The sequence below is a fragment of the Maylandia zebra genome, linkage group LG22 (assembly GCF_041146795.1).
Source record: "Maylandia zebra isolate NMK-2024a linkage group LG22, Mzebra_GT3a, whole genome shotgun sequence".
In the NCBI taxonomy this organism is placed as follows: Eukaryota; Metazoa; Chordata; class Actinopteri; order Cichliformes; family Cichlidae; genus Maylandia; species Maylandia zebra.
This window is the reverse complement of record NC_135187.1, coordinates 3,310,805-3,327,884: the sequence shown is the minus strand read 5'-3', so window position 1 is coordinate 3,327,884 and position 17,080 is coordinate 3,310,805. Positions and strand designations below refer to the sequence as shown.

General features: G+C 40.4%; 1 pseudogene across 1 annotated transcript in view; it reads left to right on the top strand.

Annotated features, from left to right (window-relative positions):
- LOC106676793 (Ig kappa-b4 chain C region pseudogene) overlaps nt 1-17,080 on the top strand; it is a 50,372-nt pseudogene that overhangs the window by 7,490 nt on the left and 25,802 nt on the right. The window lies entirely within an intron of this gene.

Genomic DNA, 17,080 nt, shown 5'->3' with positions numbered 1-17,080 from the left:
AGACAGCTGGAATAGGATGGGATGCATGTATAGTTTCATTATTATTGTCAGATCATCAGCATGTGATAATGTGGATATAATAACAAAATAGTAAAATGCCTTCTTATTTTGCATTTATTTATTACAGTTTTTTCATTTTTGATTTCAGACAACCAAACTGTACGATTAAGAAGAAAGCTGTGTTTCTTTACACTCAGAGGTTTTAGCTCAATCATGATGATACAAACTCTTTTCTTTCAGGATCCAGACTGGATGTCTGGAAATAAATCAATTTTAAATGAGTATTTTAAACAATACTTTGTCCTTCTGTTTTTGTTTTAGCATGCTAAGTATGTAAAAAAAAAGTCCTGTTTAGAAGCGGACATGTCACAGTGCTGGATCTGTGACCCAGTGTTTTGTCTGTGTTGTTAATTTATATTCTTGGATTACTTTTATTCATGGTTTTGGTTATCTTTTTTTCTTAAGTTCTTAGTGATCCTAGTTCTCCCTCCCTCAGTGTCCATCTCAAGCCTGTGTATAAGCTCTTGTCTCCATGTTTATTGTTCCCTCTGTTGCACAGGCAGTCATGTCTCCATGTCTCAGTGTCTAGTGTCTGTCTCTGTTTTTGTTCCCCCAGTCACAGTGTCTTTTCTGCATCTACATATTCGTCATGCTTCCTGCTTTCTTCTGATAGTCCTTGTCCTGTGTTCAGTTTTCAGTTTTGCTTCCCCTTGGTCTCCTTATGTGTGATTATTTCCATCTGTGCTCTCCTCCTGTGTGTCATTCCCTTGTGTGTTTCCTCTGCCTGTTGTCGTGTTGTCCCATGTGCTGTAAGTTTCTCCATGTTTCTGTCCATCATTCCTAGTTCCATGCTCCTTATTTCCTAGTGTTTCTGTCTCTAGTCCCCCAGAGTCTAGTTCTTATTTTCCATGTTCAAGTTTTGGTTTGTTTTTCGTAAATGTTTATTTTGTGCATTATTTCCCAACAAATAAAGCTTTAAATTTGTTTCCGTGTAAGAATCCTGAATCCAGGAACCTTCATGCTGCCTGCCATACAGCAAACATGACAGGACATTGAATAACAAACATTAGTATACACAGAGCCAGCCAGATGTAGAAGTGTGATGTGTCTCATGTGATGGTGTTTTAACCTGAGTGAGCACTTCATTTAATTATTCACGATATCCATATCCATTTCATCTTTCCAGGATATCAGTGTATTTAAACTTTTAGCGTCCGAGAGCCTGAAAGCTATAAATATTTTACTTTTTACCACTTTGCTTCAGTTTAGTTAATTTTATATCTAAATGTTTACAAATTGCATTTAATTCCTGTTTGAATCATGATATTAAAATGGGAAACAGAGACATTGTCCTGGTAATTTGATGTTTTTGTGTTTCTTTTTAAATTCTTAAATGGTTTTGTCCTGCCTTACCTCTGAGCTACTTTACTCAAATACTCCTGTACAGAAACATGTTATTAATATATGTTGTTTAATCCTGTCATGTCTGGCAGTTTATGCAATTTGAATTATGATCTGAATGCACTGTGGTGCCAAAAACATGTTGCAAGATCAGCTCTATAAGTTCTCTATGGTTCCTCTTGTTTCCTCTGCCTGTTGTCGTGTTGTCCAACAATGTGTCACCAACTGCTGCACCTGTAAGAAAAAACAAAGGGAACAAAAACATACAGCACCTGGAACACAAAGATATGAAAATGCACAGATACATAAATTAACAATCTTTTTGTGGTGTGTGTCATTGTCACAAAAGGTAGACAATAATGAGGGCAGGGAGGTGCAATAATGCCCTCCTGGGTGTCAGAGGCAGTGTCACGGTCTGGCTGGCAGACCGTGGGGATGAGGAAAGTAGGACCCAAAACGCAGGACTCTGCGATGCCACAGTGCACTTTATTTACAGTGAATAGACAGGTAAGTCCAACAATTAACTCAGAGATGTAATTTGCCAATGGTGCTCATCCCTTGCTCCCAGTGCGTCCCGTGCTGTAGCTCGCTTAGTTTGTGTGCTCCCCAACTCGCTTCTTCGCCCGACTTTCCTGGAGGAAGAAGGAAAAACCACAATAAGCCACACACGCTAGCCGACTATACCGGTCAAGAGTAATAATCCCACGTCGACTGTCACCGCGAGTCCAGGTTAAATACCTCTTCCTAGCTGGGAGGGATGATCACCACCAGCTGGTCAGGTAATCAGCTGCAACAGCAAAGAGGGACTCCCGATGACGACAGTCGCCCGGACACGCCTCTTCCACGACGCACGCTTCCGTCAACAGCCCCGAGGACGGGGGGAGAGAGAGAGAGAAGCAGACACATACATACAAACGTGGACAGAACAGTAGACGACAGACCCCAAATAATAGTCGTAATAATAATAATAACAACAATAATAATAACCACTGCTCACGGACCCCTGAGTAACCTCCAGAGCCAGGAGATCCAGGAGCCCACAGCAGGAGAAGGAGGAAGGCCCCAGATGAGGCACCCAGAGCCAAAGGGTGAGAGTCTCAGAGAACCAGAGGCAACAGGCATCAGTCGGATGTCCTAGCACGAGCCGAGAACAGTGCCCAAGGACCACCTGGCACGACTTTGAAAAGTGGAATGAGAGGCAGAGTCTTCAGCTCAGAGAAGATCAGCTTCCAAGTTGAAGTCATGAATCACAATCACACACAAGTCTGTGTTTATTGATACCAAATACAGTTACAATGCATTCATTGTATACTCTGATTACATTGTATAAAGAGTGAAATGCATGTTTATTACTGCTTCTATTAATAGTGTTGTTATGAGTGGTTATGATGCTGTTTAAGGTAAATCTGGAGGAAATCCATCAGTCTCTGCAGCAGTCAGTTCAGCTCTTATTCAGTCTGAGGTAAAATAATATTAAAATGTGTAAACACATCTGTGCTGAGATAACTCTGAACTCTAAACTTATTTGTTCTCTATCATGTAGGAACGTCTGTGAGCAGTAATGTGGTTTTTCTGTAGCTCCTTATTTATTCATGTTGCTTTAAAATTTAAGACTTAAGATTCAAACTAATAAAATCATTTAAAGATTTCAAAGTTATGCTCTGATAAAGCAATTAACAAAGTGGAGTCTAAGCAATGATGGGAAAGAGGAAACGAATGCTGGATTCAAAAGTTTACTATTTAAATTTCTACAGCAGCTAATTAATAAATACTTAATTTATCTACTGATGTTTTCTGTGTGTTCAAAGTATTTGGTGGTCTTTTAATTTACAGCAATACACTCAATGTTAATGCTGTGTGTGTGTGTGTGTGTGTGTGTGTGTGTGTGTGTGTGTGTGTGTGTGTGTGTGTGTGTGTCCTCAGTGAACTGTATCAGTCTCTGCAGTATCTTCCAGCTGCAGCAGTCACTTCAGTTTCTGTTCAGTCTGACTGAGGGAGGTTTTTGTACGACTGTTTTTCACTGTGTGAACACACGCTGACTGTTGATGCTGTGATAACTCTGACAGTAATAAACTGCTGCATCTTCAGCCTGGACTCCACTGATGGTCAGAGTGAAGTCAGAGTTTGATCCACTGCCTGTAAAACGAGCTGGAATCCCTGATACTCGGCTGCTAGTGTAGTAAAAGAGACGTTTAGGAACTCCTCCATCTTTCTGTTGGTACCAGGCTAAACAGTTCCCACTATCTACACGCTGACTGGTCGTACACTTGATGCTCACAGTTGCTCCCACAGCAGAGCTCACTGCTCCAGGCTGAGTCACTGTGATCTGTCCTCTGGACTCTGAGGACACAGAGACAAAAACATAAAGCAGCTTCATGGTTTTGTGGGCTTCATTTCAGAGGGACAGATGTTGATAGAGGAGAGGAGTTTGATTCTCTGGACTTTACCTGTGAAGCAGCAGCAGAGGAGAGTCCAGATGAGGACGCAGATCAAAGTCATGTTTTTGATGAGGAGGATTTCTGTGGCTTCTGTTGTGATGAAGGACAGCTGTCAGTCATCCAGTGTTCAACTCTCAGGACTATAAACTCTCCCAGAGCACTGGAGCATGGTGCTGCTGATGCAAAATGCCTCTATGGAAATGAACTGACTGACTCTGGACTACTGGAGTTCGTTATTATCAGGATATCCTAAAAACTGCCTGAAAAGTTGATTCAAAATTAAAGATGCGAACTGATAATAATTTAGTGATTCAAATTCCATCATTGACAAATAACTGACTGATCGTTATTCCTTAGATATTTCCTTCTATTGAGAAAAATATGTAAAAGTGAGTTATTATTATTGTACAGCACTTTAGTCTGCAGCTCAGACTCTAGAGCAGTGTAGACGTGTTCTCTAGAGTGATGAGTCTTCTGCTCTGGATAACTGTGTTTGTCATGTAATTGATTGCACTTTTAGTTTCCCCCCCTGAGGAATTGCCACCTTAACGTCATCAGGGGGTTTGCCTGCCTCAAAACTGAAAATTAAAACAACAAAAAGTAAAATAAAATATTGCAAATCAGATTCTAACAACTAAAAACATGACATTTACCTGAGTTGGATGGCCTATTTTAAAAATATTCAAACCCAACAATTCTCAAATTAATTTGTAGAACTCAACAGATTTCTTCTTGTTTTAAGCTTATTTGTTTTGTAAGGAACTCAACTCCGTTTGCAGCTCAACTCTCCTTTCTCCTTAATTCAACAGTCTCCTGTTTCCCTTTCCAAAAACTCTTACAGATTTATCCATATCCAAGTTATTTGTTATGGAATTGGGCGGGGCTTTGTGTTGGGTCTTACTGACACAGGTCCTCGAGTCGGCTCTGTGCAGCAGACAGGCTCGCAGTGGTGCTTGTGGGATTGAGAAAGAAACACGTCTCTACCAGACTGAAACTGTAAGAAGAACAATGGCCTAGTCCCCCACTCACTGTACAAATGTAGATGTATTTTTCAGTTGTTAATAATCTCACGAGTCACTGTTACTCCCATCAGCCACCACGTGGACAAGTTGTTTGTTTAGATGATTTATTCCAAGTTTCCCAACAGGATCGTTCAGCATCGTCCTCATGAGAGCTAATTTAAATAAAGGCAGTTACATGTAGAAACATCACAGCAACACCCGCGGTGCACCTGTGCTTTACTTGCTTTGTGTCACTAAAAAACGAGTCTATTCTCAACATTACTTCCGCTCCACCAAGTTTCACAAAAAAGTCCTTCAATTAAAGGAAAATTAAATATTTATATATTTCTTACAAATACAATGAAGAACATTAAAATAATTCACTATCAGTTACAGTCATTATAATTTTGACAACAGAAATTAGCTGGTCACATTTGCTCTGCCCTGCCCACTGAAAAACCTGACACGGGTTATTTACAGATGTTTAGCTGGGGGGGAGGGTGAGTGGGTGTTCTCTGCCGAGTGCTGTGAGCCTGCGCACAAACAGGACACAGAGTGAAAGAGCGAACGAGACGTGAAACCTACCATCTCATTTGTGCCTTTTTCAGTGTTGGGTAAGTTACTTTAAAATAGTAACTTAGTTACATTACTAGTTACTTCTCTAAAAAGTAACTCAGTTACTTCAAGTTACTCGTTACTTTCAAAGTAACTAGTTACTAGGGAAAGTAACTTTGGTTTTACTCAGAATTCTCTTGTTAATGTGTTGCTTCCATAACTTTGCCAGTCTTCTAGCTTGCTTACTTGCCACAAGTGCACTGTGCCACCTACCAATAGAAAGGAAAAGATAATGTGCATATTTCCACGAGAGAAATCCCACGCCTGGACCGTCATTGACTGCTGCCATGATTCTAGCCTACGTCACAGCGTCATGTGCGCCTTTTACATCCAACACAAAAACTGCAGTCGTGGTGCTTTCGATTGTACTCAGAACTCGGAAATTCTGCCTTCTGAATAGGAAGATGTTGGTAACACCAGACTGCAGATGAGCTGCATACAGGGCTGGACTGGGACAGAAAATTGGCCCGGACATTTTGACTAGAGACCGGCCCACCATTATAGGAAAAATCATAAAGCCTTTGAGTGAAAACAAACACTGTTGTGACAGTGATGTACACTGTTCTGATGGTATACATGCATCAATCTATCAATCGTTTGTTGTAAGACTCAGATAATTATTTTTTAAAAGCGAGACATTTTAAATGAGAATAAGAAAGAAAAGTATTTCTTTGTGCCCACCTCTCCCTGTTAATGCCCTACCTGCCCCCCTGGCAACACTTTGCTAGACCCGCCCCTGCACAGTTACCAGCTGTCAGCTACCTAAAAAAGGATCCTGCTGTTATTTGTCTCTCGGAAACAGTTCATAACTTCCCTTCAACCCATTCATGTCACCTAAAAGGTAAACCTGTTTCTCCATCACCTGTTCAGCTCTGATGATTCAGTAAGGACATCTCCTGGTTTCATCTTCATGTTTCCCTCTCACCAGATAACCAAACCGACATCATGACCAGCAGCTTTTTTGCAGCTGTGGCTCCAGCAAACATCAGCTGATACTAGAAATTAATATTAAATAAATTCTAACAATAGCTGATCAAGCTTAAACGTGCTGCTGTTGTTTAACGCGACATTCGCTGGTTTCCTCTTTCGGCACAAAGTGAGCGATAAACAAACAAGAGAGAAAAGCCGATCAGCTGATCATTGATCAGTTTCATGATTGAAGTAGAAACAGGAGAGGGAGGGTGAGAGGATGAGAGACGAAGAGGCAGCTGTGCAGCAAAGACACAGAATAACTCCAGCTTTGTGCCTTTTTCATTGTAGCTGAAGTCCGGGACAAACTGTTCCTTTTCACCTCAATACGAAACGCGTAATATTTTCTCTGAATACCAGAAGGGACGGTTGGCAACTCTAATAACTTATGAACAAAATAAAGTTCAACATCATTAACTTCATAGCACCCACCCAGCTGTATGGAAACTCCGTCATGCTAGCTAGCACGCAGTACGGAAAAAGTCAGAATAACAAAAATAAACTCCACCTAAACTTGGTTTATATCTGACCCAGAGAGACTGCAGGTCATAACTTCTTACTTGAAGTTCAGTTCACACTTGGACCGCCTCGGGTCTCTTTTCCTTCTGCGTCCCTTTCCCTTCATCCACCTGCTGCCTCCACCACTTGCTAATGTTACTGAATCTGTGGAAGCTCCGCGATAGCCACCACACGAAGTAACGAGTAACGACCCTATCTAAATCCCAGTAACGAGTAACGCGTTCCTGATTTTGGCATAATAACTAGTTACCGTGCTCGTTACCACAATAATAACGTAGTTACTGTAACGCGTTACTTAATGACGCGTTAGTCCCAACACTGGCCTTTTTCAGGGAAATTTACTGTAGTAACTCTTGTCGATATTCAATTTGTGGGCAATCTATTATTTTCTTTCTCAACTTCTAAAAGCTTGGCTTAAAGGGGTGTGGCCCCCTCTTGCCCCAGCGTACAGCCGGCCCTGCTCCTAAACCTGGTGGCAAGGCTTCCCAGGAGAGTTGAAGCTGTTATAGTTGCAAAGGGTGGGCTGACATCACCCTCTGGATTAAGAAGGGGATTTCACTCAAGGTCATATGTGTGTGAAGGCAGATGAGCAATGATCACTGACAAGCCTGACAAAACACAGACACACTGTTTCATCTCCTGTAAAATAACAAGAGTCATAATATAGTCAAGTCACCATGAAGTGAAGAGTCTGTAAAACAAAGTCTGTAATCTTATTCATTCTTACACTAAATATATATTTATTTTTTGGCCAGGTACACAAACTCAGTCTTATCACTCTGTTTTACAGATAATTAATTGCAGCAATATCATTTTATTTTGAGCATGAGGAACTGAGATTAACATTTATAAAATGTTATTATAACAAAATTTAAAAACTATTTTTAAAATTCTCAAAATATTTTATCAATGTAAAATAATGTGTGTTTCTGAGCAGCTGTCAGTTCAGATGATGTTTTTTCTCAGTTCCTCTCCAGCTGTGTGAGGTTTTTGTACGGCGTTGAATCACTGTGTGAACGGCCAGCTGTTATGGTGCTGACAGTAATAAACTCCTGCATCTTCAGCCTGAACTCTGCTGATAGTCAGAGTGAAGTCAGTCCCAGATCCACTTCCACTGAAACGATCAGAAACTCCAGACTGACGGCTGGTAGCATAATAAATTAAGAGTTTGGGAGATTCTCCGTCCTTTTGAAGGTACCAGTGGAGGTTGTTGCTAACACCTGAACTGGCTTTACATCTGACAGAGACAGTCTGTCCTGGAACAACAGACTGAGCTGTAGGAGTCTGAGTCAGGACTTGTTCTCCTGATGAACCTGAAAACATGAAAAAGTGGAGAAAAGTTATTGAGATGATGAACATCCAAACATTAGAGGATCATTTCTCTAACATGGAGAACAGATGGAAGAAGGTCAGTGCTGCTGGTTTCAGAGTTTCTCCATCATAGCAGAACATCATTGTGGTGAACCTGGCTGCATGCTGAAGCAAAGTTTCCACAGAGAGTCTCACCCTGAACAAGGAGCCCCAGGGTGGCCAGCAGTAGAGTCAGTGACATCATCATTGTGCTGCTGGTGTGTGAGTGGCTCTGAAAGGCCTGGACAGCCACTGATCAACACTGGCCTCTTAACAGCTGTGAGCAGAGAGGCAGGACACATATGCAAACACACAGAGTCAGTCAGCTGCAGCTGTTTCCTCCTCGGAGCATCACCCTTCATATTAACATTATTACATGTTACACCCATTACTCTTGGTGGCGCTGTCACTTGGTGTTCGCTCGCTCTGCGGTAGAGTATCACTTCCTGTTCCTGCTCAAACACAGTTGTGTTTCTGAGTAGCTTATTTGCTTAGCAATTTAATTAACAACTTTTTTCATAGTATAATCTTCACGTGCTTCATCCGAAGCACACTTTCTGTGTACTCACTACCTAATTTATAGCCAAAGTATTCACTCACTGTCTCTGTACTGTTTAGCTAGCGAAACAGTATAGAAACTTAGCGAAACTGTAGTTTTCTCTGGTCCCCTCCCCAATCAGACCAGGAGTGACATGTTTAGCCGCATGTTCTCCTTAAATTGCTGGCTGTCTGAGTGGTGTCCCAGAAACGATGTGGGCTTCATAGATAATTGGCAAACCTTCTGGAGGAAGCCTGGTCTTGTTAGGAGAGACGGCATCCATCCCACTTTGGATGGAGCAGCTCTCATTTCTAGAAATATGGACAAATTTATTAAACCCCCCAAAATATGACTATCCAGAGTTGGGACCAGGAAGCAGAGTTGCAGTCTTACACGCCTCTCTGCAGCTTCTCTCCTCCTGCTACCCCCCCAAAAACCCATCTCCATAGAGACTGTGTCAGCTCCCAAACAGACAAAAAACAAACTAAAAACCAGCAACAAACAACTTAAACATAAACAATCACAAAGAAAGAACAATACAGTATCCACATCTGAACCAAAGAGTAAAACAGTGAAATGTGGATTATTAAATATTAGGTCTCTCTCCTCCAAGTCCCTGTTAGTACATGACTTAATAATTGATCAACAAATTGATCTACTATGCCTTACAGAAACCTGGTTGCAGCAGGATGATTATGTTAGTTTAAATGAATCAACACCCCCGAGCCATTCTAACTACCACAAATCTCGAAGCACAGGCCGAGGGGGCGGTGTGGCAGCAATTTTTCACACCAGCCTATTAATTAATGAAAGACCAAGACAGACTTTTAATTCATTTGAAAGCCTGATGCTTAATATTGTCCACCCCAGATGTGAAACTCAGAAACCAGTCTTACTTGTTATCATCTATCGTCCACCTGGGCCTTACACAGAGTTTCTGTCTGATTTCTCAGACTTTATATCTAATTTAGTTCTGAGCTCAGATAAAATAATTATTGTGGGTGATTTTAACATCCATGTAGATGCTAAAAATGACAGCCTCAACATGGCATTTAATCTGTTATTAGACTCAATTGGTTTCTCTCAAAATGTAAAAGAACCCACCCACCACTTTAATCACACTCTAGATCTTGTTTTAACATATGGCATAGAAACTGAACATTTAACAGTGTTTCCTGAAAACCCTCTCCTGTCTGATCATTTCCTGATAACATTTACATTTACAATAATTGATTACACAGCAGTGGAGAGTAGACTTTATCAAAGTAGATGTCTTTCTGAAAGCGCTGTAACTAAGTTTAAGAATATAATCCACCCACTGTTATCATCTCCAATGCCCTGTACCAACACAGAGCAGAGCAGCTATCTGAACGCTACCCCAACAGAGGTCGATTATCTTGTTAATAATTTCACCTCCTCACTACGTACGACTCTGGATACTGTAGCTCCTGTGAAAACTAAGGTCTCTAATCAGAAGTACCTGACTCCGTGGTATAATTCTCAAACACATACCCTAAAGCAGATGACTCGTAATCTGGAGAGGCCAGAACATCTTACTGATTGAAGAAAATAAGAACAACCCCAGGTTTCTCTTCAGCTCTGTAGCCAGGCTGACAAAAAGTCAGAGCTCTTTTGAGCCAACCATCCCTTTAACGTTAACTAGTAATGACTTCATGAACTTCTTCAGAAATAAAATTTTTATCATTAGAGAAAAAATTACCAGTAATCATCCCACAGATGTAATATTATCTACAGCTACTCTTAGTACCATTGATGTTAAGTTAGACTCTTTTTCTCTAATTGATCTTTCTGAGTTAACTTCAATAATTACTTCCTCCAAGCCATCAATGTGTCTTTTAGACCCCATTCCTACAAAACTGCTCAAAGAAGTCCTGCCATTAATTAATTCTTCGATCTTAAATATGATCAACCTATCTCCAATGATCGGCTATGTACCACAGGCCTTCAAGCTGGCTGTAGTTAAACCTTTACTCAAAAAGCATCTCTAGACCCAGCAGTCTTAGCTAATTATAGGTCAATCTCCAACCTTCCTTTCATATCAAAAATCCTTGAAAGAGTAGTTGTCAAACAGCTAACAGATCATCTGCAGAGGAATGGTTTATTTGAAGAGTTTCAGTCAGGTTTCAGAGCTCATCACAGCACAGAAACAGCTTTAGTGAAGGTTACAAATGATCTTCTTATGGCCTCTGACAGTGGACTCATCTCTGTGCTTGTCCTGCTAGACCTTAGAGCAGCGTTTGATACTGTCGACCATAATATCCTATTAGAGCGATTAGAACATGCTGTAGGTATTACAGGTACTGCACTCCAGTGGTTTGTATCATATCTATCTAATAGACTCCAATTTGTGCATGTAAATGGAGAGTCCTCTTCACACACTGAGGTTAATTATGGAGTTCCACAGGGTTCAGTGCTAGGACCAATTCTGTTTACATTATACATGCTTCCCTTAGGCAGCATCATTAGAAGACATAGCATACATTTACACTGCTATGCTGATGACACCCAGCTCTATCTGTCCATGAAGCCAGATAACACACACCAATTAGTTAAACTGCAGGAATGTCTTAAAGACATAAAGACCTGGATGGCCGCTAACTTTCTGCTTCTTAATTCAGATAAAACTGAGGTTATTGTACTCGGCCCTGAAAAGCCTAGAAATATGGTATCTAACCAGATTCTTCCTTTGGATGGCATTACCTTGGCCTCCAGTAACGCTGTGAAGAACCTTGGAGTCATTTTTGACCAGGACATGTCCTTCAATGCACATATTAAACAAATATGTAAGACTGCGTTCTTCCATTTGCGCAACATCTCTAAAATTAGAAATATCCTGTCTCAGAGTGACGCTGAAAAACTAGTTCATGCATTTATTACTTCCAGGCTGGACTACTGTAATTCATTATTATCGGGATGTCCAAAAAACTCACTGAAAAGCCTTCAGCTAATCCAAAAAAATCCAAAAAAAAAAAAAAAAAAAAAAAAAAAAAAATGATGCAGCAAGAGTCCTAACAGGGACTAGAAAGAGAGAGCATATTTCTCCTGTTTTGGCTTCCCTTCATTGGCTTCCTGTTAAATCCAGAATTGAATTCAAAATCCTGCTCCTCACATACAAGGTCTTAAATAATCAGGCCCCATCTTATCTTAATGACCTTGTAGTACCATATCACCCTATTAGAGCACTTCGCTCTCGCTCTGCAGGCCTACTTGTTGTTCCTAGAGTATTTAAAAGTAGAATGGGAGGCAGAGCCTTCAGTTTTCAGGCCCCTCTTCTGTGGAACCAGCTTCCAGTTTGGATTCGGGAGACAGACACTATCTCTACTTTTAAGATTAGGCTTCAAACTTTCCTTTTTGCTAAAGCATATAGTTAGGGCTGGACCAGGTGACCCTGAATCCTCCCTTAGTTATGCTGCAATAAACATAGGCTGCCGGGGATTCCCATGATGCATTGAGTTTTTCCTTTCCAGTCACCTTTCTCACTCACTATGTATTAACAGACCTCTCTGCATTGAATCATATCTGTTATTAACCTCTGTCTCTCTTCCACAGCATGTCTTTATCCTGTCTTCCTTCTCTCACCCCAACCGGTCGCAGCAGATGGCCCCACCCCTCCCTGAGCCTGGTTCTGCCGGAGGTTTCTTCCTGTTAAAAGGGAGTTTTTCCTTCCCACTGTCGCCAAAGTGCTTGCTCATAGGGGGTCATATGATTGTTGGGTTTTTCTCTGTATCTATGAAGCACCTTGAGACGACTTATGTTGTGATTTGGCGCTATATAAATAAAATTGAAATGAATTGAATTGTACATGTAGAGGGCACTGAATGGTCTGATAGTGAACTGTGATTTGTGGCTCTGTTATGTAGTTTTGTGTTTTTCTGTGTTCCATAGCAATTATTGATAATGATATTATTACACTCACTGAACACTGAATTACTTCTATTCATCTGCTCCTTAATGTAAAGGTATAATACGCTAAGTCCATGACATCTGCTCAGTGCATTTAGCCATGGGGAAATATGGCTGATGATCTGTTCAAACCAAGGATCAGACTGGAGAAGAAAAGTTATTTAAATGAATTTGAACATGGCATGATTGTTGATTTTAGACATGCTGTTCTGAACATTTATGAAACTGCTTGGATTTTCCCACAGTCTCTACTGTTCACAGAGAACGGACAGGAAAAGAGAAAATGTGCAGTGAGCAGTAGTTCTCTGGGCAAAAATACCTTGTTGATACCGGAGATCCAGGGAGAATGGCCAGCATCTGATTCATTAAAATACTCATCAAGATGTTGTTAAGCCAAACTGATCAAATAACGGAGGCCATACTTTCTAAACGTATTACAGTAGGCTGACAAAAAAGCCACATCTGCCTGTGTCAGATAACAAAAAGGAAAGAATGAAAAACATGGTTAAATCATTTGTGCTCATGAGTCCATGAACAAATTGTCTCATTCTGTAACATTTTTCAATCTGATATTCAGTCAGTGTGATGTGTTAGTGTCCATGTTTAGGCCTTGGTTTTTAAAGCAGGTGAGAAATGCTACGAAATGACAAAGAAGGTTATTTCAAGGAAGAAGATGCATCCATCCTGTCTCCCTTTGAATATTCCTCACTGTTCTGTAGATACTGCTGCAGACACAAAGAGCACAGATTTACTTTTAGCAGAAGTATTGGTCATGTTTGTCTTCCACCTCTGTCTATGGTGAGACCAGCTGAGAAGATCATTGGAGCCACTCTTCCCTCCATCACAGACACCTATTGCACCTGCTGCATCTGTAAAACGCTGCGAAGGACCCCACACACCCTGCAGATACACTCTTCACCCTGCTGCCTTCTGACAAGAGGTACCAGAGCAATCAGGCCCTCACTGCCAGAATGCAAAGCAGTTTCCTCCCCCAAGCCTGACACACATACACACACACACCTTCATACACGACATACACGTATCTGCACATTCTCATACACAGAAACACGCACATCTCCATACATCAAGTTATTTTTTGCACAATCCACTGTCATTGTTGCACTTTTCTATTGTACTGTCTTGTGTCTGTATCTTTCTGTTCTGTCTGGTGTTGCACTCTCTTTGTTTTGTTTTTGTTTGTTTTTTTCAATTTTTATACACTTGCAGTTTATGTATTTCTGTGTTGATTTTCTGTTATATATGGTATATGTATCAGCATGGTCTTGGAGGAACATTGTCTCATTTTACTGTGTACTGTAACACTGCATATGGTTGGAATGACAAATAAGCCACTTGACTATATCTTCAGTGAACTGTATCAGTCTCTGCAGTATCTTCCAGCTGCAGCAGTCACTTCAGTTTCTGTTCAGTCTGACTGAGGGAGGTTTTTGTACGACTGTTTTTCACTGTGTGAGCAGAAGTTGACTGCTTGGCCAGAATTCACCCTTACAATAATAAACTGCTGCATCTTCAGCCTGGACTCCACTGATGGTCAGAGTGAAATCTTTGTTTGATCCACTGCCTGTAAAACGAGCTGGAATCCCTGATGCTCGATTGCCATAGTAAATCAGTAGTTTAGGAACACCTCCATCTTTCTGTTGGTACCAATATAGGTCTGTCCCACCATCTACCGTATGACTGGTCCTACACTTGATGCTCACAGTTGCTCCCACAGCAGAGCTCACTGCTCCAGGCTGAGTCACTGTGATCTGTCCTCTGGACTCTGAGGACACAGAGACAAAAACATAAAGCAGCTTCATGGTTTTGTGGGCTTCATTTCAGAGGGACAGATGTTGATAGAGGAGAGGAGTTTGATTCTCTGGACTTTACCTGTGAAGCAGCAGCAGAGGAGAGTCCAGATGAGGACGCAGATCAAAGTCATGTTTTTGATGAGGAGGATTTCTGTGGCTTCTGTTGTGATGAAGGACAGCTGTCAGTCATCCAGTGTTCAACTCTCAGGACTATAAACTCTCCCAGAGCACTGGAGCATGGTGCTGCTGATGCAAAGTGCCTCTCTATGGAAATCATCTGACTGAAAACAAGAACTTGAAATGTTTATATGTAACATACAGTTAATGCTAAAACTCACCAAATGTAACATTTTCAGTTTTTTGTAGTTCACAGCTGTCATTTCAGAAAATAAAATTAGGTGATGATATCAAAGAAAGTACATTCGCCTTCAGTTCTAATTCTCTACATGGTAGGACACACACACAAAAAGATTTTCACATTGTTAGAAAATTATTTAAATACAATCTCTGATGAACAACACCACAACATATTAAACGATATCACCTTTTATTAAAGAAGAATTGAGGTGTAATGGAGACACATTGTGTGGAAACTACCCTCATAATCAACTAAAAACCCAGAATAATTTGAAGTAATAGCTTTCTGTACGACTTTAGCATTTCTCACATCGTCAGTGGCACTGACATCTCTGATCTTTGTTTTTCTAATCACATGCCTGTGATGGCTGAACTTGCTTTTCTCAAAAATAATCAAGAGTCTTAACTGTAAAGCTGAGCTCAGACTAAATAATGCAGCTCCCCAACCAATCAGACAGATGTATAGGAGAGCTGAGAGAAGATGGATGAAAGAGAAACAGGCGTCATATGTTGTACTACGAGATCCTTAAATCTCAGGAGGCTGTCATCATGAAGCATTTTCCTGATGTTGTGTAACAGACCCCATATCTTATTTAGCAGTTTTAACGCTGTTGCTAATCCTCCTTGTGCTGCTCCTCTTGTAGAGTCTTAAGGAATGTGGGAGAATTTATTGAATATTTTGTTGACAGGATTGTCTGCAGTCTGTCTTTTGACAGTTTCAAGCAGCTGTTGCCTTCATTGTTGGCCAAAGCAGTTACCCACTTGAAACCTCATCTAAACAACAATTGGGACTGGGCCATGTTCAGCACTGTGTAGTATAACCTGTTCCTTTAACAACAGTCTATTAAAGTCTAAGAACTGTTGAGAAAGAAAGGGCTGGACTGCAGGTAGGCCAGTGCACCATCTGTACACTTTTACTATGAAGCCATGCTGTTTAATAGATGCCGTATGTGGTTTCGCTTGTTTAATTCAAATGTTTTTTTTTCCATTGGTGTTAATGAGTTCAATAACAAAATGTCAGATTCTGTAACATTTTGCAGTCTGATAACTCAGTCAGTGTAATGTGCAAGTGTCCATGTTTAACTCGTGTGTTTTAAAGGAGATCAGAGCTGCTATGAAATCACAACAGAAGGTCATTTTATGGAAGCAGAGCGTCTGTGCACCGTAACTTTGTTCTGTATACCTGTTAATGGATTAACTTGTTCATCACAGCACTGAGCAAATAATAATCAAGACAATACCATACTTGTATCTATACTGAATTGTGCTGTATTAACCCTCCTGCCATCCTTTAAAAAACTCACACCCATCACCCTAGGGACCATTCTCAGCCACGCCATAAAAAGACCATATATCCATATTTTATTCCACTTTAAATTAGCCAACCTTGTAAAACTACTTCTCCCTGAAATATTCATGTAAAGTTTTAATTATATTTTCGTTGTTTTAACCCTTCAAATCCCAGTGTTATTACATGAGCGCCCTGTGTTATAAGCCCCAAAAACCAAAAAACGAAACTAAATATTTCCACAAAAAACCAGTTGAAGTAATATGTGATTGTCATTATAAGTAGGCCTTTAGATGGACCAAAGATTGGCACCAAGATACATTTTGACCTGCCATTATTTTTTTTGCATTTTTTTTGCAATTTAAAAATTAAAACTTCAAGGCCCTGAGTCTTCATTGACATCCAAGAAAAGAAGAAAAAATAAAATCATATGATGATAATTTGGGGTTGAAAAATAGCGTTTATAATGGAAGTCAATGGGCAGAAAATGGTCCCCAGGGTGATGGGTGTGGGGATTTCTGCTGCTCAGCCATTTTAGGCTGATTTAAGGAATTCACACTGGAATATTAACATTGACAGGTAAAAACTATCCTGTGGCAAGTTTGGTTATATTCCACTGAACACAGTGGAAATGGCAGCCATTTAACACATAGCAGTGGCACAAAAAGGTCCCAAGAAGGCAGGAAGGTTAAGTTGTTTTCTGGGAATGTTTAACAACTTACAAGATATTCAAAATGTTTATTTATCAAGAGTATTAGTGGCACTGCATACAAACATTTTGAAATCATAAAATATAAGCTTTTTAAATAGAAACTTTTCTTTTATAATGTAATGTTTTTATAATATAAGCTTCTTTCTGACATTATAAA